At 43.2% G+C, this 17500-nt stretch overlaps 47 non-coding genes across 47 annotated transcripts in view; all 47 read left to right on the top strand.

Moving 5' to 3' along the window:
* Positions 1 to 24, top strand: part of LOC145875613 (5S ribosomal RNA) — a 119-nt gene extending 95 nt beyond the window's left edge. The window contains exon 1 of the ribosomal RNA XR_014391258.1: positions 1 to 24. This exon is cut by the window's left edge and continues 95 nt beyond it. This is a non-coding gene — a ribosomal RNA (5S ribosomal RNA).
* A 139-nt stretch (positions 25 to 163) lies between these two features.
* On the top strand, positions 164 to 282 carry LOC145871605 (5S ribosomal RNA). Its single transcript, XR_014387235.1, has one exon. It is a non-coding gene; the product is annotated as a 5S ribosomal RNA (ribosomal RNA).
* A 409-nt stretch (positions 283 to 691) lies between these two features.
* LOC145871606 (5S ribosomal RNA) lies at positions 692 to 810 on the top strand. Its single transcript, XR_014387236.1, has one exon. It is a non-coding gene; the product is annotated as a 5S ribosomal RNA (ribosomal RNA).
* Positions 811 to 949: 139 nt separating this feature from the next.
* Positions 950 to 1068, top strand: LOC145871608 (5S ribosomal RNA). Its single transcript, XR_014387238.1, has one exon. It is a non-coding gene; the product is annotated as a 5S ribosomal RNA (ribosomal RNA).
* Positions 1069 to 1477: 409 nt separating this feature from the next.
* On the top strand, positions 1478 to 1596 carry LOC145868366 (5S ribosomal RNA). Its single transcript, XR_014384362.1, has one exon. It is a non-coding gene; the product is annotated as a 5S ribosomal RNA (ribosomal RNA).
* A 139-nt stretch (positions 1597 to 1735) lies between these two features.
* On the top strand, positions 1736 to 1854 carry LOC145871609 (5S ribosomal RNA). The gene has a single exon (XR_014387239.1). It is a non-coding gene; the product is annotated as a 5S ribosomal RNA (ribosomal RNA).
* A 409-nt stretch (positions 1855 to 2263) lies between these two features.
* Positions 2264 to 2382, top strand: LOC145871610 (5S ribosomal RNA). Its single transcript, XR_014387240.1, has one exon. It is a non-coding gene; the product is annotated as a 5S ribosomal RNA (ribosomal RNA).
* A 139-nt stretch (positions 2383 to 2521) lies between these two features.
* On the top strand, positions 2522 to 2640 carry LOC145871611 (5S ribosomal RNA). The gene has a single exon (XR_014387241.1). It is a non-coding gene; the product is annotated as a 5S ribosomal RNA (ribosomal RNA).
* Positions 2641 to 3049: 409 nt separating this feature from the next.
* LOC145871612 (5S ribosomal RNA) lies at positions 3050 to 3168 on the top strand. The gene has a single exon (XR_014387242.1). It is a non-coding gene; the product is annotated as a 5S ribosomal RNA (ribosomal RNA).
* Positions 3169 to 3307: 139 nt separating this feature from the next.
* LOC145871614 (5S ribosomal RNA) lies at positions 3308 to 3426 on the top strand. The gene has a single exon (XR_014387244.1). It is a non-coding gene; the product is annotated as a 5S ribosomal RNA (ribosomal RNA).
* Positions 3427 to 3835: 409 nt separating this feature from the next.
* On the top strand, positions 3836 to 3954 carry LOC145868367 (5S ribosomal RNA). The gene has a single exon (XR_014384363.1). It is a non-coding gene; the product is annotated as a 5S ribosomal RNA (ribosomal RNA).
* Positions 3955 to 4093: 139 nt separating this feature from the next.
* Positions 4094 to 4212, top strand: LOC145871615 (5S ribosomal RNA). The gene has a single exon (XR_014387245.1). It is a non-coding gene; the product is annotated as a 5S ribosomal RNA (ribosomal RNA).
* Positions 4213 to 4621: 409 nt separating this feature from the next.
* LOC145871616 (5S ribosomal RNA) lies at positions 4622 to 4740 on the top strand. Its single transcript, XR_014387246.1, has one exon. It is a non-coding gene; the product is annotated as a 5S ribosomal RNA (ribosomal RNA).
* A 139-nt stretch (positions 4741 to 4879) lies between these two features.
* On the top strand, positions 4880 to 4998 carry LOC145871617 (5S ribosomal RNA). Its single transcript, XR_014387247.1, has one exon. It is a non-coding gene; the product is annotated as a 5S ribosomal RNA (ribosomal RNA).
* Positions 4999 to 5407: 409 nt separating this feature from the next.
* LOC145871618 (5S ribosomal RNA) lies at positions 5408 to 5526 on the top strand. Its single transcript, XR_014387248.1, has one exon. It is a non-coding gene; the product is annotated as a 5S ribosomal RNA (ribosomal RNA).
* Positions 5527 to 5665: 139 nt separating this feature from the next.
* On the top strand, positions 5666 to 5784 carry LOC145871619 (5S ribosomal RNA). The gene has a single exon (XR_014387249.1). It is a non-coding gene; the product is annotated as a 5S ribosomal RNA (ribosomal RNA).
* A 139-nt stretch (positions 5785 to 5923) lies between these two features.
* Positions 5924 to 6042, top strand: LOC145871620 (5S ribosomal RNA). The gene has a single exon (XR_014387250.1). It is a non-coding gene; the product is annotated as a 5S ribosomal RNA (ribosomal RNA).
* A 409-nt stretch (positions 6043 to 6451) lies between these two features.
* LOC145868368 (5S ribosomal RNA) lies at positions 6452 to 6570 on the top strand. The gene has a single exon (XR_014384364.1). It is a non-coding gene; the product is annotated as a 5S ribosomal RNA (ribosomal RNA).
* A 139-nt stretch (positions 6571 to 6709) lies between these two features.
* Positions 6710 to 6828, top strand: LOC145871621 (5S ribosomal RNA). Its single transcript, XR_014387251.1, has one exon. It is a non-coding gene; the product is annotated as a 5S ribosomal RNA (ribosomal RNA).
* A 409-nt stretch (positions 6829 to 7237) lies between these two features.
* On the top strand, positions 7238 to 7356 carry LOC145871622 (5S ribosomal RNA). The gene has a single exon (XR_014387252.1). It is a non-coding gene; the product is annotated as a 5S ribosomal RNA (ribosomal RNA).
* Positions 7357 to 7495: 139 nt separating this feature from the next.
* On the top strand, positions 7496 to 7614 carry LOC145871623 (5S ribosomal RNA). The gene has a single exon (XR_014387253.1). It is a non-coding gene; the product is annotated as a 5S ribosomal RNA (ribosomal RNA).
* Positions 7615 to 8023: 409 nt separating this feature from the next.
* On the top strand, positions 8024 to 8142 carry LOC145871625 (5S ribosomal RNA). The gene has a single exon (XR_014387255.1). It is a non-coding gene; the product is annotated as a 5S ribosomal RNA (ribosomal RNA).
* A 139-nt stretch (positions 8143 to 8281) lies between these two features.
* On the top strand, positions 8282 to 8400 carry LOC145871626 (5S ribosomal RNA). The gene has a single exon (XR_014387256.1). It is a non-coding gene; the product is annotated as a 5S ribosomal RNA (ribosomal RNA).
* A 409-nt stretch (positions 8401 to 8809) lies between these two features.
* On the top strand, positions 8810 to 8928 carry LOC145871627 (5S ribosomal RNA). Its single transcript, XR_014387257.1, has one exon. It is a non-coding gene; the product is annotated as a 5S ribosomal RNA (ribosomal RNA).
* Positions 8929 to 9067: 139 nt separating this feature from the next.
* LOC145874875 (5S ribosomal RNA) lies at positions 9068 to 9186 on the top strand. Its single transcript, XR_014390510.1, has one exon. It is a non-coding gene; the product is annotated as a 5S ribosomal RNA (ribosomal RNA).
* A 139-nt stretch (positions 9187 to 9325) lies between these two features.
* On the top strand, positions 9326 to 9444 carry LOC145871628 (5S ribosomal RNA). The gene has a single exon (XR_014387258.1). It is a non-coding gene; the product is annotated as a 5S ribosomal RNA (ribosomal RNA).
* Positions 9445 to 9853: 409 nt separating this feature from the next.
* Positions 9854 to 9972, top strand: LOC145874876 (5S ribosomal RNA). Its single transcript, XR_014390511.1, has one exon. It is a non-coding gene; the product is annotated as a 5S ribosomal RNA (ribosomal RNA).
* A 139-nt stretch (positions 9973 to 10111) lies between these two features.
* Positions 10112 to 10230, top strand: LOC145871629 (5S ribosomal RNA). The gene has a single exon (XR_014387259.1). It is a non-coding gene; the product is annotated as a 5S ribosomal RNA (ribosomal RNA).
* Positions 10231 to 10639: 409 nt separating this feature from the next.
* On the top strand, positions 10640 to 10758 carry LOC145871630 (5S ribosomal RNA). The gene has a single exon (XR_014387260.1). It is a non-coding gene; the product is annotated as a 5S ribosomal RNA (ribosomal RNA).
* A 139-nt stretch (positions 10759 to 10897) lies between these two features.
* On the top strand, positions 10898 to 11016 carry LOC145871631 (5S ribosomal RNA). Its single transcript, XR_014387261.1, has one exon. It is a non-coding gene; the product is annotated as a 5S ribosomal RNA (ribosomal RNA).
* A 409-nt stretch (positions 11017 to 11425) lies between these two features.
* LOC145871632 (5S ribosomal RNA) lies at positions 11426 to 11544 on the top strand. The gene has a single exon (XR_014387262.1). It is a non-coding gene; the product is annotated as a 5S ribosomal RNA (ribosomal RNA).
* A 139-nt stretch (positions 11545 to 11683) lies between these two features.
* On the top strand, positions 11684 to 11802 carry LOC145871633 (5S ribosomal RNA). Its single transcript, XR_014387263.1, has one exon. It is a non-coding gene; the product is annotated as a 5S ribosomal RNA (ribosomal RNA).
* Positions 11803 to 12211: 409 nt separating this feature from the next.
* On the top strand, positions 12212 to 12330 carry LOC145874877 (5S ribosomal RNA). Its single transcript, XR_014390512.1, has one exon. It is a non-coding gene; the product is annotated as a 5S ribosomal RNA (ribosomal RNA).
* Positions 12331 to 12469: 139 nt separating this feature from the next.
* On the top strand, positions 12470 to 12588 carry LOC145871634 (5S ribosomal RNA). The gene has a single exon (XR_014387264.1). It is a non-coding gene; the product is annotated as a 5S ribosomal RNA (ribosomal RNA).
* A 409-nt stretch (positions 12589 to 12997) lies between these two features.
* Positions 12998 to 13116, top strand: LOC145871636 (5S ribosomal RNA). Its single transcript, XR_014387266.1, has one exon. It is a non-coding gene; the product is annotated as a 5S ribosomal RNA (ribosomal RNA).
* A 139-nt stretch (positions 13117 to 13255) lies between these two features.
* LOC145871637 (5S ribosomal RNA) lies at positions 13256 to 13374 on the top strand. Its single transcript, XR_014387267.1, has one exon. It is a non-coding gene; the product is annotated as a 5S ribosomal RNA (ribosomal RNA).
* Positions 13375 to 13783: 409 nt separating this feature from the next.
* On the top strand, positions 13784 to 13902 carry LOC145871638 (5S ribosomal RNA). Its single transcript, XR_014387268.1, has one exon. It is a non-coding gene; the product is annotated as a 5S ribosomal RNA (ribosomal RNA).
* Positions 13903 to 14041: 139 nt separating this feature from the next.
* Positions 14042 to 14160, top strand: LOC145871639 (5S ribosomal RNA). Its single transcript, XR_014387269.1, has one exon. It is a non-coding gene; the product is annotated as a 5S ribosomal RNA (ribosomal RNA).
* A 409-nt stretch (positions 14161 to 14569) lies between these two features.
* LOC145871640 (5S ribosomal RNA) lies at positions 14570 to 14688 on the top strand. The gene has a single exon (XR_014387270.1). It is a non-coding gene; the product is annotated as a 5S ribosomal RNA (ribosomal RNA).
* Positions 14689 to 14827: 139 nt separating this feature from the next.
* On the top strand, positions 14828 to 14946 carry LOC145874878 (5S ribosomal RNA). The gene has a single exon (XR_014390513.1). It is a non-coding gene; the product is annotated as a 5S ribosomal RNA (ribosomal RNA).
* A 139-nt stretch (positions 14947 to 15085) lies between these two features.
* Positions 15086 to 15204, top strand: LOC145871641 (5S ribosomal RNA). Its single transcript, XR_014387271.1, has one exon. It is a non-coding gene; the product is annotated as a 5S ribosomal RNA (ribosomal RNA).
* A 409-nt stretch (positions 15205 to 15613) lies between these two features.
* On the top strand, positions 15614 to 15732 carry LOC145874879 (5S ribosomal RNA). The gene has a single exon (XR_014390514.1). It is a non-coding gene; the product is annotated as a 5S ribosomal RNA (ribosomal RNA).
* A 139-nt stretch (positions 15733 to 15871) lies between these two features.
* On the top strand, positions 15872 to 15990 carry LOC145871642 (5S ribosomal RNA). Its single transcript, XR_014387272.1, has one exon. It is a non-coding gene; the product is annotated as a 5S ribosomal RNA (ribosomal RNA).
* Positions 15991 to 16399: 409 nt separating this feature from the next.
* LOC145871643 (5S ribosomal RNA) lies at positions 16400 to 16518 on the top strand. Its single transcript, XR_014387273.1, has one exon. It is a non-coding gene; the product is annotated as a 5S ribosomal RNA (ribosomal RNA).
* A 139-nt stretch (positions 16519 to 16657) lies between these two features.
* Positions 16658 to 16776, top strand: LOC145871644 (5S ribosomal RNA). The gene has a single exon (XR_014387274.1). It is a non-coding gene; the product is annotated as a 5S ribosomal RNA (ribosomal RNA).
* Positions 16777 to 17185: 409 nt separating this feature from the next.
* LOC145871645 (5S ribosomal RNA) lies at positions 17186 to 17304 on the top strand. Its single transcript, XR_014387275.1, has one exon. It is a non-coding gene; the product is annotated as a 5S ribosomal RNA (ribosomal RNA).
* Positions 17305 to 17443: 139 nt separating this feature from the next.
* Positions 17444 to 17500, top strand: part of LOC145871647 (5S ribosomal RNA) — a 119-nt gene continuing 62 nt past the window's right edge. The window contains exon 1 of the ribosomal RNA XR_014387277.1: positions 17444 to 17500. This exon is cut by the window's right edge and continues 62 nt beyond it. This is a non-coding gene — a ribosomal RNA (5S ribosomal RNA).

Raw genomic sequence — 17500 nt, forward strand, 5'->3', positions numbered from 1 at the left:
TGGGAATACCAGGTGCTGTAAGCATTTTGTCCACGAGGGTGTGCTCTTGCACTATTTCATCAGCAACACTGCCTTGTATTAAGCATTTAATGATGAATTGACTAAATGTCTGTTTTATCAGACTCACTTTGACTATATATGTTGTAGCAAGAGATTGTTTCTCGCTTACGGCCATACCAGCCTGGGTACGCCCGATCTCGTCTGATCTCGGAAGCTAAGCAGGGTCGGGCCTGGTTAGTACTTGGATGGGAGACCGCCTGGGAATACCAGGTGCTGTAAGCATTTTGTCCACGAGGGTGTGCCCCTGCACTATTTCATCAGCAACACTGCCTTGTAGTAAGCATTTAATGATGAATTGACTAAATGCAGCTTCCTGCCTTTTTAATAGGATCAAATTTCCTTGTGTTTTCAATTAGCATCTGCCTTGTATTTATAAGACAAACAAGAATATTGTTGCTGAATGCAGCTTGTGTGTGCTTTGTGCTCCTTTGCCCTGTTCAAATGATGAAAGGAAATAAAGTTTGTATTTTATCCAACTACCTGTGGTAAAAAGTGATGGGAACAGTGTTTGTAATTTCTTCTACTTTTTCAGTGACACAAAGTTCAAGCTGCTTATCTAATTGGTGAAAATGCAATGTCTGTTTATCACACTCACTTTGACTATATATGTTGTAGCAAGAGATTGTTTCTCGCTTACGGCCATACCAGCCTGGGTACGCCCGATCTCGTCTGATCTCGGAAGCTAAGCAGGGTCGGGCCTGGTTAGTACTTGGATGGGAGACCGCCTGGGAATACCAGGTGCTGTAAGCATTTTGTCCACGAGGGTGTGCTCTTGCACTATTTCATCAGCAACACTGCCTTGTATTAAGCATTTAATGATGAATTGACTAAATGTCTGTTTTATCAGACTCACTTTGACTATATATGTTGTAGCAAGAGATTGTTTCTCGCTTACGGCCATACCAGCCTGGGTACGCCCGATCTCGTCTGATCTCGGAAGCTAAGCAGGGTCGGGCCTGGTTAGTACTTGGATGGGAGACCGCCTGGGAATACCAGGTGCTGTAAGCATTTTGTCCACGAGGGTGTGCCCCTGCACTATTTCATCAGCAACACTGCCTTGTAGTAAGCATTTAATGATGAATTGACTAAATGCAGCTTCCTGCCTTTTTAATAGGATCAAATTTCCTTGTGTTTTCAATTAGCATCTGCCTTGTATTTATAAGACAAACAAGAATATTGTTGCTGAATGCAGCTTGTGTGTGCTTTGTGCTCCTTTGCCCTGTTCAAATGATGAAAGGAAATAAAGTTTGTATTTTATCCAACTACCTGTGGTAAAAAGTGATGGGAACAGTGTTTGTAATTTCTTCTACTTTTTCAGTGACACAAAGTTCAAGCTGCTTATCTAATTGGTGAAAATGCAATGTCTGTTTATCACACTCACTTTGACTATATATGTTGTAGCAAGAGATTGTTTCTCGCTTACGGCCATACCAGCCTGGGTACGCCCGATCTCGTCTGATCTCGGAAGCTAAGCAGGGTCGGGCCTGGTTAGTACTTGGATGGGAGACCGCCTGGGAATACCAGGTGCTGTAACCATTTTGTCCACGAGGGTGTGCTCTTGCACTATTTCATCAGCAACACTGCCTTGTATTAAGCATTTAATGATGAATTGACTAAATGTCTGTTTTATCAGACTCACTTTGACTATATATGTTGTAGCAAGAGATTGTTTCTCGCTTACGGCCATACCAGCCTGGGTACGCCCGATCTCGTCTGATCTCGGAAGCTAAGCAGGGTCGGGCCTGGTTAGTACTTGGATGGGAGACCGCCTGGGAATACCAGGTGCTGTAAGCATTTTGTCCACGAGGGTGTGCCCCTGCACTATTTCATCAGCAACACTGCCTTGTAGTAAGCATTTAATGATGAATTGACTAAATGCAGCTTCCTGCCTTTTTAATAGGATCAAATTTCCTTGTGTTTTCAATTAGCATCTGCCTTGTATTTATAAGACAAACAAGAATATTGTTGCTGAATGCAGCTTGTGTGTGCTTTGTGCTCCTTTGCCCTGTTCAAATGATGAAAGGAAATAAAGTTTGTATTTTATCCAACTACCTGTGCTAAAAAGTGATGGGAACAGTGTTTGTAATTTCTTCTACTTTTTCAGTGACACAAAGTTCAAGCTGCTTATCTAATTGGTGAAAATGCAATGTCTGTTTATCACACTCACTTTGACTATATATGTTGTAGCAAGAGATTGTTTCTCGCTTACGGCCATACCAGCCTGGGTACGCCCGATCTCGTCTGATCTCGGAAGCTAAGCAGGGTCGGGCCTGGTTAGTACTTGGATGGGAGACCGCCTGGGAATACCAGGTGCTGTAAGCATTTTGTCCACGAGGGTGTGCTCTTGCACTATTTCATCAGCAACACTGCCTTGTATTAAGCATTTAATGATGAATTGACTAAATGTCTGTTTTATCAGACTCACTTTGACTATATATGTTGTAGCAAGAGATTGTTTCTCGCTTACGGCCATACCAGCCTGGGTACGCCCGATCTCGTCTGATCTCGGAAGCTAAGCAGGGTCGGGCCTGGTTAGTACTTGGATGGGAGACCGCCTGGGAATACCAGGTGCTGTAAGCATTTTGTCCACGAGGGTGTGCCCCTGCACTATTTCATCAGCAACACTGCCTTGTAGTAAGCATTTAATGATGAATTGACTAAATGCAGCTTCCTGCCTTTTTAATAGGATCAAATTTCCTTGTGTTTTCAATTAGCATCTGCCTTGTATTTATAAGACAAACAAGAATATTGTTGCTGAATGCAGCTTGTGTGTGCTTTGTGCTCCTTTGCCCTGTTCAAATGATGAAAGGAAATAAAGTTTGTATTTTATCCAACTACCTGTGGTAAAAAGTGATGGGAACAGTGTTTGTAATTTCTTCTACTTTTTCAGTGACACAAAGTTCAAGCTGCTTATCTAATTGGTGAAAATGCAATGTCTGTTTATCACACTCACTTTGACTATATATGTTGTAGCAAGAGATTGTTTCTCGCTTACGGCCATACCAGCCTGGGTACGCCCGATCTCGTCTGATCTCGGAAGCTAAGCAGGGTCGGGCCTGGTTAGTACTTGGATGGGAGACCGCCTGGGAATACCAGGTGCTGTAAGCATTTTGTCCACGAGGGTGTGCTCTTGCACTATTTCATCAGCAACACTGCCTTGTATTAAGCATTTAATGATGAATTGACTAAATGTCTGTTTTATCAGACTCACTTTGACTATATATGTTGTAGCAAGAGATTGTTTCTCGCTTACGGCCATACCAGCCTGGGTACGCCCGATCTCGTCTGATCTCGGAAGCTAAGCAGGGTCGGGCCTGGTTAGTACTTGGATGGGAGACCGCCTGGGAATACCAGGTGCTGTAAGCATTTTGTCCACGAGGGTGTGCCCCTGCACTATTTCATCAGCAACACTGCCTTGTAGTAAGCATTTAATGATGAATTGACTAAATGCAGCTTCCTGCCTTTTTAATAGGATCAAATTTCCTTGTGTTTTCAATTAGCATCTGCCTTGTATTTATAAGACAAACAAGAATATTGTTGCTGAATGCAGCTTGTGTGTGCTTTGTGCTCCTTTGCCCTGTTCAAATGATGAAAGGAAATAAAGTTTGTATTTTATCCAACTACCTGTGGTAAAAAGTGATGGGAACAGTGTTTGTAATTTCTTCTACTTTTTCAGTGACACAAAGTTCAAGCTGCTTATCTAATTGGTGAAAATGCAATGTCTGTTTATCACACTCACTTTGACTATATATGTTGTAGCAAGAGATTGTTTCTCGCTTACGGCCATACCAGCCTGGGTACGCCCGATCTCGTCTGATCTCGGAAGCTAAGCAGGGTCGGGCCTGGTTAGTACTTGGATGGGAGACCGCCTGGGAATACCAGGTGCTGTAACCATTTTGTCCACGAGGGTGTGCTCTTGCACTATTTCATCAGCAACACTGCCTTGTATTAAGCATTTAATGATGAATTGACTAAATGTCTGTTTTATCAGACTCACTTTGACTATATATGTTGTAGCAAGAGATTGTTTCTCGCTTACGGCCATACCAGCCTGGGTACGCCCGATCTCGTCTGATCTCGGAAGCTAAGCAGGGTCGGGCCTGGTTAGTACTTGGATGGGAGACCGCCTGGGAATACCAGGTGCTGTAAGCATTTTGTCCACGAGGGTGTGCCCCTGCACTATTTCATCAGCAACACTGCCTTGTAGTAAGCATTTAATGATGAATTGACTAAATGCAGCTTCCTGCCTTTTTAATAGGATCAAATTTCCTTGTGTTTTCAATTAGCATCTGCCTTGTATTTATAAGACAAACAAGAATATTGTTGCTGAATGCAGCTTGTGTGTGCTTTGTGCTCCTTTGCCCTGTTCAAATGATGAAAGGAAATAAAGTTTGTATTTTATCCAACTACCTGTGCTAAAAAGTGATGGGAACAGTGTTTGTAATTTCTTCTACTTTTTCAGTGACACAAAGTTCAAGCTGCTTATCTAATTGGTGAAAATGCAATGTCTGTTTATCACACTCACTTTGACTATATATGTTGTAGCAAGAGATTGTTTCTCGCTTACGGCCATACCAGCCTGGGTACGCCCGATCTCGTCTGATCTCGGAAGCTAAGCAGGGTCGGGCCTGGTTAGTACTTGGATGGGAGACCGCCTGGGAATACCAGGTGCTGTAAGCATTTTGTCCACGAGGGTGTGCTCTTGCACTATTTCATCAGCAACACTGCCTTGTATTAAGCATTTAATGATGAATTGACTAAATGTCTGTTTTATCAGACTCACTTTGACTATATATGTTGTAGCAAGAGATTGTTTCTCGCTTACGGCCATACCAGCCTGGGTACGCCCGATCTCGTCTGATCTCGGAAGCTAAGCAGGGTCGGGCCTGGTTAGTACTTGGATGGGAGACCGCCTGGGAATACCAGGTGCTGTAAGCATTTTGTCCACGAGGGTGTGCCCCTGCACTATTTCATCAGCAACACTGCCTTGTAGTAAGCATTTAATGATGAATTGACTAAATGCAGCTTCCTGCCTTTTTAATAGGATCAAATTTCCTTGTGTTTTCAATTAGCATCTGCCTTGTATTTATAAGACAAACAAGAATATTGTTGCTGAATGCAGCTTGTGTGTGCTTTGTGCTCCTTTGCCCTGTTCAAATGATGAAAGGAAATAAAGTTTGTATTTTATCCAACTACCTGTGGTAAAAAGTGATGGGAACAGTGTTTGTAATTTCTTCTACTTTTTCAGTGACACAAAGTTCAAGCTGCTTATCTAATTGGTGAAAATGCAATGTCTGTTTATCACACTCACTTTGACTATATATGTTGTAGCAAGAGATTGTTTCTCGCTTACGGCCATACCAGCCTGGGTACGCCCGATCTCGTCTGATCTCGGAAGCTAAGCAGGGTCGGGCCTGGTTAGTACTTGGATGGGAGACCGCCTGGGAATACCAGGTGCTGTAAGCATTTTGTCCACGAGGGTGTGCTCTTGCACTATTTCATCAGCAACACTGCCTTGTATTAAGCATTTAATGATGAATTGACTAAATGTCTGTTTTATCAGACTCACTTTGACTATATATGTTGTAGCAAGAGATTGTTTCTCGCTTACGGCCATACCAGCCTGGGTACGCCCGATCTCGTCTGATCTCGGAAGCTAAGCAGGGTCGGGCCTGGTTAGTACTTGGATGGGAGACCGCCTGGGAATACCAGGTGCTGTAAGCATTTTGTCCACGAGGGTGTGCTCTTGCACTATTTCATCAGCAACACTGCCTTGTATTAAGCATTTAATGATGAATTGACTAAATGTCTGTTTTATCAGACTCACTTTGACTATATATGTTGTAGCAAGAGATTGTTTCTCGCTTACGGCCATACCAGCCTGGGTACGCCCGATCTCGTCTGATCTCGGAAGCTAAGCAGGGTCGGGCCTGGTTAGTACTTGGATGGGAGACCGCCTGGGAATACCAGGTGCTGTAAGCATTTTGTCCACGAGGGTGTGCCCCTGCACTATTTCATCAGCAACACTGCCTTGTAGTAAGCATTTAATGATGAATTGACTAAATGCAGCTTCCTGCCTTTTTAATAGGATCAAATTTCCTTGTGTTTTCAATTAGCATCTGCCTTGTATTTATAAGACAAACAAGAATATTGTTGCTGAATGCAGCTTGTGTGTGCTTTGTGCTCCTTTGCCCTGTTCAAATGATGAAAGGAAATAAAGTTTGTATTTTATCCAACTACCTGTGGTAAAAAGTGATGGGAACAGTGTTTGTAATTTCTTCTACTTTTTCAGTGACACAAAGTTCAAGCTGCTTATCTAATTGGTGAAAATGCAATGTCTGTTTATCACACTCACTTTGACTATATATGTTGTAGCAAGAGATTGTTTCTCGCTTACGGCCATACCAGCCTGGGTACGCCCGATCTCGTCTGATCTCGGAAGCTAAGCAGGGTCGGGCCTGGTTAGTACTTGGATGGGAGACCGCCTGGGAATACCAGGTGCTGTAACCATTTTGTCCACGAGGGTGTGCTCTTGCACTATTTCATCAGCAACACTGCCTTGTATTAAGCATTTAATGATGAATTGACTAAATGTCTGTTTTATCAGACTCACTTTGACTATATATGTTGTAGCAAGAGATTGTTTCTCGCTTACGGCCATACCAGCCTGGGTACGCCCGATCTCGTCTGATCTCGGAAGCTAAGCAGGGTCGGGCCTGGTTAGTACTTGGATGGGAGACCGCCTGGGAATACCAGGTGCTGTAAGCATTTTGTCCACGAGGGTGTGCCCCTGCACTATTTCATCAGCAACACTGCCTTGTAGTAAGCATTTAATGATGAATTGACTAAATGCAGCTTCCTGCCTTTTTAATAGGATCAAATTTCCTTGTGTTTTCAATTAGCATCTGCCTTGTATTTATAAGACAAACAAGAATATTGTTGCTGAATGCAGCTTGTGTGTGCTTTGTGCTCCTTTGCCCTGTTCAAATGATGAAAGGAAATAAAGTTTGTATTTTATCCAACTACCTGTGCTAAAAAGTGATGGGAACAGTGTTTGTAATTTCTTCTACTTTTTCAGTGACACAAAGTTCAAGCTGCTTATCTAATTGGTGAAAATGCAATGTCTGTTTATCACACTCACTTTGACTATATATGTTGTAGCAAGAGATTGTTTCTCGCTTACGGCCATACCAGCCTGGGTACGCCCGATCTCGTCTGATCTCGGAAGCTAAGCAGGGTCGGGCCTGGTTAGTACTTGGATGGGAGACCGCCTGGGAATACCAGGTGCTGTAAGCATTTTGTCCACGAGGGTGTGCTCTTGCACTATTTCATCAGCAACACTGCCTTGTATTAAGCATTTAATGATGAATTGACTAAATGTCTGTTTTATCAGACTCACTTTGACTATATATGTTGTAGCAAGAGATTGTTTCTCGCTTACGGCCATACCAGCCTGGGTACGCCCGATCTCGTCTGATCTCGGAAGCTAAGCAGGGTCGGGCCTGGTTAGTACTTGGATGGGAGACCGCCTGGGAATACCAGGTGCTGTAAGCATTTTGTCCACGAGGGTGTGCCCCTGCACTATTTCATCAGCAACACTGCCTTGTAGTAAGCATTTAATGATGAATTGACTAAATGCAGCTTCCTGCCTTTTTAATAGGATCAAATTTCCTTGTGTTTTCAATTAGCATCTGCCTTGTATTTATAAGACAAACAAGAATATTGTTGCTGAATGCAGCTTGTGTGTGCTTTGTGCTCCTTTGCCCTGTTCAAATGATGAAAGGAAATAAAGTTTGTATTTTATCCAACTACCTGTGGTAAAAAGTGATGGGAACAGTGTTTGTAATTTCTTCTACTTTTTCAGTGACACAAAGTTCAAGCTGCTTATCTAATTGGTGAAAATGCAATGTCTGTTTATCACACTCACTTTGACTATATATGTTGTAGCAAGAGATTGTTTCTCGCTTACGGCCATACCAGCCTGGGTACGCCCGATCTCGTCTGATCTCGGAAGCTAAGCAGGGTCGGGCCTGGTTAGTACTTGGATGGGAGACCGCCTGGGAATACCAGGTGCTGTAAGCATTTTGTCCACGAGGGTGTGCTCTTGCACTATTTCATCAGCAACACTGCCTTGTATTAAGCATTTAATGATGAATTGACTAAATGTCTGTTTTATCAGACTCACTTTGACTATATATGTTGTAGCAAGAGATTGTTTCTCGCTTACGGCCATACCAGCCTGGGTACGCCCGATCTCGTCTGATCTCGGAAGCTAAGCAGGGTCGGGCCTGGTTAGTACTTGGATGGGAGACCGCCTGGGAATACCAGGTGCTGTAAGCATTTTGTCCACGAGGGTGTGCCCCTGCACTATTTCATCAGCAACACTGCCTTGTAGTAAGCATTTAATGATGAATTGACTAAATGCAGCTTCCTGCCTTTTTAATAGGATCAAATTTCCTTGTGTTTTCAATTAGCATCTGCCTTGTATTTATAAGACAAACAAGAATATTGTTGCTGAATGCAGCTTGTGTGTGCTTTGTGCTCCTTTGCCCTGTTCAAATGATGAAAGGAAATAAAGTTTGTATTTTATCCAACTACCTGTGCTAAAAAGTGATGGGAACAGTGTTTGTAATTTCTTCTACTTTTTCAGTGACACAAAGTTCAAGCTGCTTATCTAATTGGTGAAAATGCAATGTCTGTTTATCACACTCACTTTGACTATATATGTTGTAGCAAGAGATTGTTTCTCGCTTACGGCCATACCAGCCTGGGTACGCCCGATCTCGTCTGATCTCGGAAGCTAAGCAGGGTCGGGCCTGGTTAGTACTTGGATGGGAGACCGCCTGGGAATACCAGGTGCTGTAAGCATTTTGTCCACGAGGGTGTGCTCTTGCACTATTTCATCAGCAACACTGCCTTGTATTAAGCATTTAATGATGAATTGACTAAATGTCTGTTTTATCAGACTCACTTTGACTATATATGTTGTAGCAAGAGATTGTTTCTCGCTTACGGCCATACCAGCCTGGGTACCCCCGATCTCGTCTGATCTCGGAAGCTAAGCAGGGTCGGGCCTGGTTAGTACTTGGATGGGAGACCGCCTGGGAATACCAGGTGCTGTAAGCATTTTGTCCACGAGGGTGTGCTCTTGCACTATTTCATCAGCAACACTGCCTTGTATTAAGCATTTAATGATGAATTGACTAAATGTCTGTTTTATCAGACTCACTTTGACTATATATGTTGTAGCAAGAGATTGTTTCTCGCTTACGGCCATACCAGCCTGGGTACGCCCGATCTCGTCTGATCTCGGAAGCTAAGCAGGGTCGGGCCTGGTTAGTACTTGGATGGGAGACCGCCTGGGAATACCAGGTGCTGTAAGCACTTTGTCCACGAGGGTGTGCCCCTGCACTATTTCATCAGCAACACTGCCTTGTAGTAAGCATTTAATGATGAATTGACTAAATGCAGCTTCCTGCCTTTTTAATAGGATCAAATTTCCTTGTGTTTTCAATTAGCATCTGCCTTGTATTTATAAGACAAACAAGAATATTGTTGCTGAATGCAGCTTGTGTGTGCTTTGTGCTCCTTTGCCCTGTTCAAATGATGAAAGGAAATAAAGTTTGTATTTTATCCAACTACCTGTGCTAAAAAGTGATGGGAACAGTGTTTGTAATTTCTTCTACTTTTTCAGTGACACAAAGTTCAAGCTGCTTATCTAATTGGTGAAAATGCAATGTCTGTTTATCACACTCACTTTGACTATATATGTTGTAGCAAGAGATTGTTTCTCGCTTACGGCCATACCAGCCTGGGTACCCCCGATCTCGTCTGATCTCGGAAGCTAAGCAGGGTCGGGCCTGGTTAGTACTTGGATGGGAGACCGCCTGGGAATACCAGGTGCTGTAAGCATTTTGTCCACGAGGGTGTGCTCTTGCACTATTTCATCAGCAACACTGCCTTGTATTAAGCATTTAATGATGAATTGACTAAATGTCTGTTTTATCAGACTCACTTTGACTATATATGTTGTAGCAAGAGATTGTTTCTCGCTTACGGCCATACCAGCCTGGGTACGCCCGATCTCGTCTGATCTCGGAAGCTAAGCAGGGTCGGGCCTGGTTAGTACTTGGATGGGAGACCGCCTGGGAATACCAGGTGCTGTAAGCATTTTGTCCACGAGGGTGTGCCCCTGCACTATTTCATCAGCAACACTGCCTTGTAGTAAGCATTTAATGATGAATTGACTAAATGCAGCTTCCTGCCTTTTTAATAGGATCAAATTTCCTTGTGTTTTCAATTAGCATCTGCCTTGTATTTATAAGACAAACAAGAATATTGTTGCTGAATGCAGCTTGTGTGTGCTTTGTGCTCCTTTGCCCTGTTCAAATGATGAAAGGAAATAAAGTTTGTATTTTATCCAACTACCTGTGCTAAAAAGTGATGGGAACAGTGTTTGTAATTTCTTCTACTTTTTCAGTGACACAAAGTTCAAGCTGCTTATCTAATTGGTGAAAATGCAATGTCTGTTTATCACCCTCACTTTGACTATATATGTTGTAGCAAGAGATTGTTTCTCGCTTACGGCCATACCAGCCTGGGTACGCCCGATCTCGTCTGATCTCGGAAGCTAAGCAGGGTCGGGCCTGGTTAGTACTTGGATGGGAGACCGCCTGGGAATACCAGGTGCTGTAAGCATTTTGTCCACGAGGGTGTGCTCTTGCACTATTTCATCAGCAACACTGCCTTGTATTAAGCATTTAATGATGAATTGACTAAATGTCTGTTTTATCAGACTCACTTTGACTATATATGTTGTAGCAAGAGATTGTTACTCGCTTACGGCCATACCAGCCTGGGTACGCCCGATCTCGTCTGATCTCGGAAGCTAAGCAGGGTCGGGCCTGGTTAGTACTTGGATGGGAGACCGCCTGGGAATACCAGGTGCTGTAAGCATTTTGTCCACGAGGGTGTGCCCCTGCACTATTTCATCAGCAACACTGCCTTGTAGTAAGCATTTAATGATGAATTGACTAAATGCAGCTTCCTGCCTTTTTAATAGGATCAAATTTCCTTGTGTTTTCAATTAGCATCTGCCTTGTATTTATAAGACAAACAAGAATATTGTTGCTGAATGCAGCTTGTGTGTGCTTTGTGCTCCTTTGCCCTGTTCAAATGATGAAAGGAAATAAAGTTTGTATTTTATCCAACTACCTGTGCTAAAAAGTGATGGGAACAGTGTTTGTAATTTCTTCTACTTTTTCAGTGACACAAAGTTCAAGCTGCTTATCTAATTGGTGAAAATGCAATGTCTGTTTATCACACTCACTTTGACTATATATGTTGTAGCAAGAGATTTTTTCTCGCTTACGGCCATACCAGCCTGGGTACGCCCGATCTCGTCTGATCTCGGAAGCTAAGCAGGGTCGGGCCTGGTTAGTACTTGGATGGGAGACCGCCTGGGAATACCAGGTGCTGTAAGCATTTTGTCCACGAGGGTGTGCTCTTGCACTATTTCATCAGCAACACTGCCTTGTATTAAGCATTTAATGATGAATTGACTAAATGTCTGTTTTATCAGACTCACTTTGACTATATATGTTGTAGCAAGAGATTGTTTCTCGCTTACGGCCATACCAGCCTGGGTACGCCCGATCTCGTCTGATCTCGGAAGCTAAGCAGGGTCGGGCCTGGTTAGTACTTGGATGGGAGACCGCCTGGGAATACCAGGTGCTGTAAGCACTTTGTCCACGAGGGTGTGCCCCTGCACTATTTCATCAGCAACACTGCCTTGTAGTAAGCATTTAATGATGAATTGACTAAATGCAGCTTCCTGCCTTTTTAATAGGATCAAATTTCCTTGTGTTTTCAATTAGCATCTGCCTTGTATTTATAAGACAAACAAGAATATTGTTGCTGAATGCAGCTTGTGTGTGCTTTGTGCTCCTTTGCCCTGTTCAAATGATGAAAGGAAATAAAGTTTGTATTTTATCCAACTACCTGTGCTAAAAAGTGATGGGAACAGTGTTTGTAATTTCTTCTACTTTTTCAGTGACACAAAGTTCAAGCTGCTTATCTAATTGGTGAAAATGCAATGTCTGTTTATCACACTCACTTTGACTATATATGTTGTAGCAAGAGATTGTTTCTCGCTTACGGCCATACCAGCCTGGGTACCCCCGATCTCGTCTGATCTCGGAAGCTAAGCAGGGTCGGGCCTGGTTAGTACTTGGATGGGAGACCGCCTGGGAATACCAGGTGCTGTAAGCATTTTGTCCACGAGGGTGTGCTCTTGCACTATTTCATCAGCAACACTGCCTTGTATTAAGCATTTAATGATGAATTGACTAAATGTCTGTTTTATCAGACTCACTTTGACTATATATGTTGTAGCAAGAGATTGTTTCTCGCTTACGGCCATACCAGCCTGGGTACGCCCGATCTCGTCTGATCTCGGAAGCTAAGCAGGGTCGGGCCTGGTTAGTACTTGGATGGGAGACCGCCTGGGAATACCAGGTGCTGTAAGCATTTTGTCCACGAGGGTGTGCCCCTGCACTATTTCATCAGCAACACTGCCTTGTAGTAAGCATTTAATGATGAATTGACTAAATGCAGCTTCCTGCCTTTTTAATAGGATCAAATTTCCTTGTGTTTTCAATTAGCATCTGCCTTGTATTTATAAGACAAACAAGAATATTGTTGCTGAATGCAGCTTGTGTGTGCTTTGTGCTCCTTTGCCCTGTTCAAATGATGAAAGGAAATAAAGTTTGTATTTTATCCAACTACCTGTGCTAAAAAGTGATGGGAACAGTGTTTGTAATTTCTTCTACTTTTTCAGTGACACAAAGTTCAAGCTGCTTATCTAATTGGTGAAAATGCAATGTCTGTTTATCACACTCACTTTGACTATATATGTTGTAGCAAGAGATTGTTTCTCGCTTACGGCCATACCAGCCTGGGTACGCCCGATCTCGTCTGATCTCGGAAGCTAAGCAGGGTCGGGCCTGGTTAGTACTTGGATGGGAGACCGCCTGGGAATACCAGGTGCTGTAAGCATTTTGTCCACGAGGGTGTGCTCTTGCACTATTTCATCAGCAACACTGCCTTGTATTAAGCATTTAATGATGAATTGACTAAATGTCTGTTTTATCAGACTCACTTTGACTATATATGTTGTAGCAAGAGATTGTTTCTCGCTTACGGCCATACCAGCCTGGGTACGCCCGATCTCGTCTGATCTCGGAAGCTAAGCAGGGTCGGGCCTGGTTAGTACTTGGATGGGAGACCGCCTGGGAATACCAGGTGCTGTAAGCATTTTGTCCACGAGGGTGTGCCCCTGCACTATTTCATCAGCAACACTGCCTTGTAGTAAGCATTTAATGATGAATTGACTAAATGCAGCTTCCTGCCTTTTTAATAGGATCAAATTTCCTTGTGTTTTCAATTAGCATCTGCCTTGTATTTATAAGACAAACAAGAATATTGTTGCTGAATGCAGCTTGTGTGTGCTTTGTGCTCCTTTGCCCTGTTCAAATGATGAAAGGAAATAAAGTTTGTATTTTATCCAACTACCTGTGGTAAAAAGTGATGGGAACAGTGTTTGTAATTTCTTCTACTTTTTCAGTGACACAAAGTTCAAGCTGCTTATCTAATTGGTGAAAATGCAATGTCTGTTTATCACACTCACTTTGACTATATATGTTGTAGCAAGAGATTGTTTCTCGCTTACGGCCATACCAGCCTGGGTACGCCCGATCTCGTCTGATCTCGGAAGCTAAGCAGGGTCGGGCCTGGTTAGTACTTGGATGGGAGACCGCCTGGGAATACCAGGTGCTGTAAGCATTTTGTCCACGAGGGTGTGCTCTTGCACTATTTCATCAGCAACACTGCCTTGTATTAAGCATTTAATGATGAATTGACTAAATGTCTGTTTTATCAGACTCACTTTGACTATATATGTTGTAGCAAGAGATTGTTTCTCGCTTACGGCCATACCAGCCTGGGTACGCCCGATCTCGTCTGATCTCGGAAGCTAAGCAGGGTCGGGCCTGGTTAGTACTTGGATGGGAGACCGCCTGGGAATACCAGGTGCTGTAAGCATTTTGTCCACGAGGGTGTGCCCCTGCACTATTTCATCAGCAACACTGCCTTGTAGTAAGCATTTAATGATGAATTGACTAAATGCAGCTTCCTGCCTTTTTAATAGGATCAAATTTCCTTGTGTTTTCAATTAGCATCTGCCTTGTATTTATAAGACAAACAAGAATATTGTTGCTGAATGCAGCTTGTGTGTGCTTTGTGCTCCTTTGCCCTGTTCAAATGATGAAAGGAAATAAAGTTTGTATTTTATCCAACTACCTGTGCTAAAAAGTGATGGGAACAGTGTTTGTAATTTCTTCTACTTTTTCAGTGACACAAAGTTCAAGCTGCTTATCTAATTGGTGAAAATGCAATGTCTGTTTATCACACTCACTTTGACTATATATGTTGTAGCAAGAGATTGTTTCTCGCTTACGGCCATACCAGCCTGGGTACGCCCGATCTCGTCTGATCTCGGAAGCTAAGCAGGGTCGGGCCTGGTTAGTACTTGGATGGGAGACCGCCTGGGAATACCAGGTGCTGTAAGCATTTTGTCCACGAGGGTGTGCTCTTGCACTATTTCATCAGCAACACTGCCTTGTATTAAGCATTTAATGATGAATTGACTAAATGTCTGTTTTATCAGACTCACTTTGACTATATATGTTGTAGCAAGAGATTGTTTCTCGCTTACGGCCATACCAGCCTGGGTACCCCCGATCTCGTCTGATCTCGGAAGCTAAGCAGGGTCGGGCCTGGTTAGTACTTGGATGGGAGACCGCCTGGGAATACCAGGTGCTGTAAGCATTTTGTCCACGAGGGTGTGCTCTTGCACTATTTCATCAGCAACACTGCCTTGTATTAAGCATTTAATGATGAATTGACTAAATGTCTGTTTTATCAGACTCACTTTGACTATATATGTTGTAGCAAGAGATTGTTTCTCGCTTACGGCCATACCAGCCTGGGTACGCCCGATCTCGTCTGATCTCGGAAGCTAAGCAGGGTCGGGCCTGGTTAGTACTTGGATGGGAGACCGCCTGGGAATACCAGGTGCTGTAAGCACTTTGTCCACGAGGGTGTGCCCCTGCACTATTTCATCAGCAACACTGCCTTGTAGTAAGCATTTAATGATGAATTGACTAAATGCAGCTTCCTGCCTTTTTAATAGGATCAAATTTCCTTGTGTTTTCAATTAGCATCTGCCTTGTATTTATAAGACAAACAAGAATATTGTTGCTGAATGCAGCTTGTGTGTGCTTTGTGCTCCTTTGCCCTGTTCAAATGATGAAAGGAAATAAAGTTTGTATTTTATCCAACTACCTGTGCTAAAAAGTGATGGGAACAGTGTTTGTAATTTCTTCTACTTTTTCAGTGACACAAAGTTCAAGCTGCTTATCTAATTGGTGAAAATGCAATGTCTGTTTATCACACTCACTTTGACTATATATGTTGTAGCAAGAGATTGTTTCTCGCTTACGGCCATACCAGCCTGGGTACCCCCGATCTCGTCTGATCTCGGAAGCTAAGCAGGGTCGGGCCTGGTTAGTACTTGGATGGGAGACCGCCTGGGAATACCAGGTGCTGTAAGCATTTTGTCCACGAGGGTGTGCTCTTGCACTATTTCATCAGCAACACTGCCTTGTATTAAGCATTTAATGATGAATTGACTAAATGTCTGTTTTATCAGACTCACTTTGACTATATATGTTGTAGCAAGAGATTGTTTCTCGCTTACGGCCATACCAGCCTGGGTACGCCCGATCTCGTCTGATCTCGGAAGCTAAGCAGGGTCGGGCCTGGTTAGTACTTGGATGGGAGACCGCCTGGGAATACCAGGTGCTGTAAGCATTTTGTCCACGAGGGTGTGCCCCTGCACTATTTCATCAGCAACACTGCCTTGTAGTAAGCATTTAATGATGAATTGACTAAATGCAGCTTCCTGCCTTTTTAATAGGATCAAATTTCCTTGTGTTTTCAATTAGCATCTGCCTTGTATTTATAAGACAAACAAGAATATTGTTGCTGAATGCAGCTTGTGTGTGCTTTGTGCTCCTTTGCCCTGTTCAAATGATGAAAGGAAATAAAGTTTGTATTTTATCCAACTACCTGTGCTAAAAAGTGATGGGAACAGTGTTTGTAATTTCTTCTACTTTTTCAGTGACACAAAGTTCAAGCTGCTTATCTAATTGGTGAAAATGCAATGTCTGTTTATCACCCTCACTTTGACTATATATGTTGTAGCAAGAGATTGTTTCTCGCTTACGGCCATACCAGCCTGGGTACGCCCGATCTCGTCTGATCTCGGAAGCTAAGCAGGGTCGGGCCTGGTTAGTACTTGGATGGGAGACCGCCTGGGAATACCAGGTGCTGTAAGCATTTTGTCCACGAGGGTGTGCTCTTGCACTATTTCATCAGCAACACTGCCTTGTATTAAGCATTTAATGATGAATTGACTAAATGTCTGTTTTATCAGACTCACTTTGACTATATATGTTGTAGCAAGAGATTGTTACTCGCTTACGGCCATACCAGCCTGGGTACGCCCGATCTCGTCTGATCTCGGAAGCTAAGCAGGGTCGGGCCTGGTTAGTACTTGGATGGGAGACCGCCTGGGAATACCAGGTGCTGTAAGCATTTTGTCCACGAGGGTGTGCCCCTGCACTATTTCATCAGCAACACTGCCTTGTAGTAAGCATTTAATGATGAATTGACTAAATGCAGCTTCCTGCCTTTTTAATAGGATCAAATTTCCTTGTGTTTTCAATTAGCATCTGCCTTGTATTTATAAGACAAACAAGAATATTGTTGCTGAATGCAGCTTGTGTGTGCTTTGTGCTCCTTTGCCCTGTTCAAATGATGAAAGGAAATAAAGTTTGTATTTTATCCAACTACCTGTGCTAAAAAGTGATGGGAACAGTGTTTGTAATTTCTTCTACTTTTTCAGTGACACAAAGTTCAAGCTGCTTATCTAATTGGTGAAAATGCAATGTCTGTTTATCACACTCACTTTGACTATATATGTTGTAGCAAGAGATTTTTTCTCGCTTACGGCCATACCAGCCTGGGTACGCCCGATCTCGTCTGATCTCGGAAGCTAAGCAGGGTCGGGCCTGGTTAGTACTTGGATGGGAGACCGCCTGGGAATACCAGGTGCTGTAAGCATTTTGTCCACGAGGGTGTGCTCTTGCACTATTTCATCAGCAACACTGCCTTGTATTAAGCATTTAATGATGAATTGACTAAATGTCTGTTTTATCAGACTCACTTTGACTATATATGTTGTAGCAAGAGATTGTTTCTCGCTTACGGCCATACCAGCCTGGGTACGCCCGATCTCGTCTGATCTCGGAAGCTAAGC

Source organism: Salmo salar, unplaced genomic scaffold, assembly GCF_965601325.2.
Source record: "Salmo salar unplaced genomic scaffold, fSalSal1 ptg000293l, whole genome shotgun sequence".
Taxonomy (NCBI): Eukaryota; Metazoa; Chordata; class Actinopteri; order Salmoniformes; family Salmonidae; genus Salmo; species Salmo salar.